This window comes from Myotis lucifugus, unplaced genomic scaffold (genome assembly GCF_000147115.1).
Source record: "Myotis lucifugus unplaced genomic scaffold, Myoluc2.0 scaffold_491, whole genome shotgun sequence".
Classification (NCBI taxonomy): Eukaryota; Metazoa; Chordata; class Mammalia; order Chiroptera; family Vespertilionidae; genus Myotis; species Myotis lucifugus.
Genome location: NW_005871539.1, coordinates 57,114 through 63,403, shown reverse-complemented (window position 1 = coordinate 63,403; position 6,290 = coordinate 57,114).

The window sequence follows — 6,290 nt, the reverse complement described above, 5'->3', positions numbered from 1 at the left end:
CGGCAACCGGGTCTCATTTGCCGCCCTCCCCGGGCCGGGCCCGCCCCTGGGCAGAAGGCGGGTGACCCGTCCTTCCCCCGCCCCGGAGCTGGACGGGGTGGCCGCGCCTCCGCACAAGCTGCGGGTCGGGAGGGCGGGGACGGGGCACGAATTTGGGTCGCGCGAAGGGAGCAAGCCCGGATGCCCCCGGGGCTGCTGCGGCGAGGCGGCGGCCACGGGCAGCCGCGGGAAGGCCCGCAGAAGTTTCGTGGGAGCCCGCCGCGGGCGGCGACTGAGCATGCCCAGTCCCCGAGCCGGGCGGGCGCGGCGCAGCAGCAGGGGTCGCGAGGCCCCGCGCCCGAGTCGGGTGCGGGGGGGAGGGGAGGGTTAAATCTGCGGCCCGGGCTGCCGTGGGCAGGGAAGCGGGTGGGGGCGGTCGGGGGTTGGTTGCCGAGGCCCAGGTTATTTGCTTCTGGGTCGACCCCGGAGGCGAGGCCAGGGGAACTGGAGATGGTGAACCTCAGACGTGTCAATGGGATCCCAGAAGAGTCCTGAAATGAGAGGGCAAGGTGGATTCCTCGCTCTCTCCCCAGAGACTTGTAGGAAAGCCAAAGTTTGTTTTTCCGCTTAGTCCCAACCTCTGCAGACTCCCCGAGTGATGCCCCCAACCCAGATGCCCACCCGCCACCGGCTTCCCTGTGCCCGGGACCTCCCCCGCAGGGTGCCCAGGAGCCCCCGCCTTGCTGGAGTCCTGGACCGGTCGGGTCAAGTTCTCAAAGAGCCAGCACTTTAATTAGGTGTAATTGAGAGATCGTGTCAGTCTTCCCGGGTCACATATCTGCATTTCAACTAGGGCTTCAGAAACAATACCTTGACCCCGGGGTTAATTATAATGCATGAATTATAGACAGCGTGGCGTGGGCTATTTTGGAAACATTGTTTTACAGTGCGGTAGGCCTGGGCCAAAACTCATTTACTAACACACACACACACACACACACACACACACACACACGGTGACTTCTGCCTTTCTCTGCTATTTTTTTTTTTTTTTGTTGATGAAGAACGTTTTCTCTATATCTACTAAAAGACCTTCTTATGTTAGGGCAGCATAGGGTCAGGGAAAGAGGATGAGCTCAGAGGTCAGCCTTGATTTCAGGGTCATTTACCACCCCGTAGGCTACCTCGCTATTCTGCACCTGTTTCCTCTCCATCTGTCTTTCTGGGAGGTTGTAAGGATTGAGGCAATCTCTGCAAAGCACCTGTTACATAGCACATGTTCACGAAATAAAAGTCCCTGCAGGTGCCACCTCCACAATTCTGTTTTTATGAAAGATTGGGGTAATGATAACCCATCCTTAAATGGTGAAAATTTACCGTGTTTCCTCCTCACATTAAACAACCTTAAATCCTTGATCTAATTTTTTATCCTTGTTAAAAGCATTGGCCACTATGACCTTTTCTTTCAACTGACCAGTTTCTTCATACTTTCTTTCTCTTGGAAAAAGCTAGGCTAAGGCTATATATCGGTCCTCTTTGGAGGAAAAAGCTTTTCAGGAGGGATTCTCTCTGGGCTGTTTTATCCATATGACAAAAGAATTTCACTTCATAGTCTTTTAAAAGCAATTTAACGTGTTGTACTCCCCTGTGGTCCTTGTTTCACAACTATTACATAAAGGAAGATATGCTTGTGTGGACTAATACTGTCCACAGGGGTGGGGAACCTTTTTTCTGCTAAGGGCCATTTGGATATTTATAACATAATTCATGGCCATACAAAATTATCAACTTAAAAATCAGCCTGCTATGTTTGGTCAAATATTTAATTCACCCCTAAGGTCTTGGCAGACCAGAGAAAATAATTTCTCAGGCCTTATATAGCCTGTGGGCTGGATATTCCCCCACCCCTGTTTTAAAGTATCGATGCTCAAAAAATAAGCTTTTTACCATCTGCCAAACATGTCATGCTCTTCATAATACAATGCCTTTATTTATGGTGTTAGACCCTTTCTGGAATACTCTTCTCTTTCTCTTCTACCTCACAAAGTCCTACCCACTCTCCAAACTAAAATGCCACCTTCTTTCGAAAGGCCTCCCCAACCCCAAACTGAGTTAATGCTCTGCTGCCATAGCACGAGTGCACATGGCTGTCAGCACTTATTACAATCTACTTATTGTAATCAATATAAAACAATTTACTGAGCAACTGCTGTGTGCAGGTACTGTTCTAGGTGTTGGGAAAACAACAAGGAACAAGACAGACAAGGTCATTACCCTTATGGAACTTAGAATCTAGTTGGAAGAAGATAGACAATAAACACCTAAACGATAAATAATCACCAAGGACACAAGCCAGGTATTTTAGGTCTTTGTGTTATTCACCAAGTTAATCTGGATGGTCATGATTTATCCTTTCAAACACATCAATAAAATATTAATATTGGTCCTAGGCCAACCAAACTGCGACTTGGGTCCCTTCCAGTTTGTTGCTGAACCAATGATTTGCAATCCTTTTACCTGACTCCCTCGGTTAACTGCTCTAGATAGGTAGCTGCAATCCATATAATGAATGGAAGCTGATGGGGGAATTTAATCCCCACACCAAATTACAACCTTTCTCTAACCTCAAGGAATAGCATTTCTCCAATGGCCAGATCTGGACTCCAGATTTCCTGCATCCCAAATACCTCTTCCAGAATGATGTACCACTCCCAAACCCTCACCCACTTACAACCTCTGACCACTATTTATGTCAATAGTTATTCTCTGTTGTATATCATTTGATTGTTTGGATCTATCTACTGTCTGAATAACTTAAGCTTTTCTCTCTGTTTCTCTTATTGCCCAAGTGTGAGACAGACTTGGCACCACTTAAAACCTACTTTTCCAAAGCATATTTGTACACATGTGTTCCATAGCAATTAGTAACAACCTTGCCATGGTTTAATGTTTAATTCCAGAGCAGAGTCTCATTCATCCTTATATGACATAACTTAGCAGACAACCATTAAGCAACAGATTATCAATAAAAGATTGCGAAATGAGTGAATGAATGTATACAGGTTTTCAACACTTCTTGCTTTCTCAGACCATAGTTATTTCCTAATTGATCTTTCTAATAACTCTAGGATTTTGCTCAGTTTTGTCCCTTCCCACTCTACTAATTTCCCTCCAGCCACAAATCCACAGATTTCTACACATCAGGGTCCGCAGAGCATTGTGGAAGAAAATCTTAGCCATCATTCATTACAAATTTGTGTGTGTCGACTGAAGCCATAATGTATCATCTACAAGCCAGTGTCACTATTGCTTCCCCCAATCCACAGCAACTATCTTCATTTTTACCCTTCTTTTCCACCTCTCCCACCCACCATGCTCTTAACAAGGTACATCTGGCTTTCACCACTGCACCGGAGAAGAGAGACCACCAAGTATTGCCACCCAAGGAATTAGTTCAATATATCCTCCACAGACTTTCTGTCCTCTTCTTTATTAATTTCAGTAGAATAGATAATTGTCTTTATTCTTGACTGCTAGTCTATACCAATAGACTATTCTCGTCTATCTTTAGTCCCTCTCTTCTGGCTAGCACCAACTTTTCTTTCATTTCTCTCAACCACCTTCCATTTTCTAATAAACACATTCAGAGTTTGTTAGGAAAGCTGACTTGACACTTATGCTGTTTTAAGATGTCTAAAAATAAACTACCTAGTGTAAGGTTCTCAGGGGTCTCCTTAAAGAAAACTCATTGGCCCACTCCAGTCACCAGGCATCTATTTTGTGCTTCATCATGGCTATAGTTACATCTGCTGATCTTATGTGTACACACAGATGTGTGACCGCATGCTGTACTAACCTGAAGTGCCCTTCCGTCATCAAACATCTTTTATCTTTTAGAGTACTAGGTACTGTCCAAGAAAGCTACTCTGATATGCACCTTCAACACCAGCAAACAAATAAGCATTTCTCATCAGTTAATAAACACGGAAACAATACAGCTAATAGTCAATCTAGTAGGATGACACATAGAAAGGTTTCCAGAATTTCAGGTAATTGACTTGTGGGAGACTAGTGTATTTTTGGATTAATCCAGGAAGCCACTTACAGGCTTCCAAACTGGCAGGGACCCAGTTTGAAACTAATAGTTTGGAAGCAATTAGTTGTTTGAATGAGGGAAATAAAGTGGTGACATTTGCGAGAGCAATGTTACATAATGTTAAAGCACCAACAGGGAAGTTAAGGGATCTGGGCTTGCCCTCTTTCAGTTGTATCTCTAAAGTAAAGATGATAATAGGAACATCTACCTTTAGGCTTGCTGGCAGGATTAAATGAATAATGATTTGTAAAATTCTTGGCATAGTGCCGGCCTACAATGCTCAATAAATGTTGGTCATGAATCCAGCTGCATATTTCTGGATAAGAAGCCTATTTAACAGAAGACCATGAGATTAACAGATGGGGTAGTTAAGAACTGGAGAGCCCCTGATGTAGCATTTAGAAGTACTGAGCAGAGAATCCACGGTGGAGGAAGTTGTCCCTCTAAATCCTGCCCCAATTACAGCAGAGGAGCTGCGGAGGAAGGACAGACCTAGGAGATGCTGTACTCTCTCATCTACCTGGATTCCTCATTGCCCATTACAAGTGACACAGGGTTTGGGTCTTTTCCAGACACATGAGTATGCTGCCTTGCTCAAGACATCTCTCACTGAACCTCATCCTTAGGAATTTATTTGAATAAAAACTTCCCCACCCAGAGGTTTCTTTCTTTAGCAAGGTTAAATTGAGCAATGAGCACGTAGGAGTTTTCTGCCTAGGTCATTCTGTGGGTGGGGTAGAAGTCATGGCCCACTTATTTATTTTTAATCTGGTCTTAGGTGTTGTGGCTTGAAGAATTGGTACTAGGACATGTAAAGTCCTACTATATGAATTGGCTTTATAATGAAACTTGGCCTAAAGAATACTAGGCCTTGTCTCATTTTGCTTAATTGTTGTGTAAAGCTTAAAAATTAATATACAAGGCCACCCTGTTTCCAACAGAATGAATTTTGTGGCTTATGGAGTTCTGTGTACAAAACAAGTGGTGATTGATCCAATATGCCTATTAATATCTATGTTGATACAATTATGACTGGATTACACAAGAGTTAATCATCATGCTAGAGAACCAAACCAAACCAAACCAAACCAAGCAAACTAAGACTCAGACATGCAGCTGTGGTAGTAATCTAAAATGTGAACTAGAGAGGGCTTTGGCAGTAACTTAGACTGGTCCAAAATGCAATTCATTTAATAATCATTTATTGAGCAACTAGTATAGATACTGCACTATGCTAGATGCTGGGGATACAAAGATAGGTGAAACACTGTCCATAATCTTGAGGAACTCATCTCTAGGTGGAGGTGCAAACATACAGTCACAAACATTGTGGGCTTTTTCTCCAGGTGTGTTTCCAACATAGAAGTAAATCTGTATTAAGCCTCCTCCTCCTCCCATGTCAATCACCCAGTCTGATTTCTCTGTGCCTGGTTTTGAAGATCATTCCCCCATGACAATGCAGGCCAAAATCATCTGTGAGTTCTGGTGCTCAGGGTCCCATTCCTGTCAGCTAAGCCTGAGGTATCATAGTAATCTCCAAAACAAGTGTGATTCTGCTACAATCCCAGAGCAAGAAAATGGTGTCAGACAACAAGGTAAGAGTGCAAATATTTTGTGACTGACACTGTGTATGATTCTCCTACTTGGAAATTTTAATGGGCCCATCCTGCAATGGCCTTTCCTGATGAGCAGTCTCAAGGGTGGGGGCACTGACATTTAATGGGTGGCAGCTACTATACCAGAAGACACATTTTTAAGGAGAAAATTTTACATTTTTGAAGGCTGTTTTGAAAAACAGTCAAGTTTAGTAGATGAGAGAAAATCTAGGCTTCTATGAATCTATAAAAATCAGGCTGTGAACCAAACTAAGAGGCTATATAATTTCTTCCTGGAAACTTATGTTACTTAGATTGAAGTGAAGTGCTTTGGTGAAACTTTGGAAGGACAAGTTACCTGTTTTGAACGTTTGAGGACAACTCAAGATACCTATAAAAAGACATATCTGCCATAGACAATAAATAAAAAAATGCATCTATTGAAAATGAAGTCACCAGATATGACTTCAAATACATAAACTAAATGGGAATGCCACTTGCTTTGTGAATGGTGCCAGGTTAGACATGGCTCCATGTCAAGTTCCCTCAACCCACCCAACTTTTTTGACCTCAGTAATTGGATATGGGAAGCTCAGGTGTATTCAGTGTTTAAATTGTGG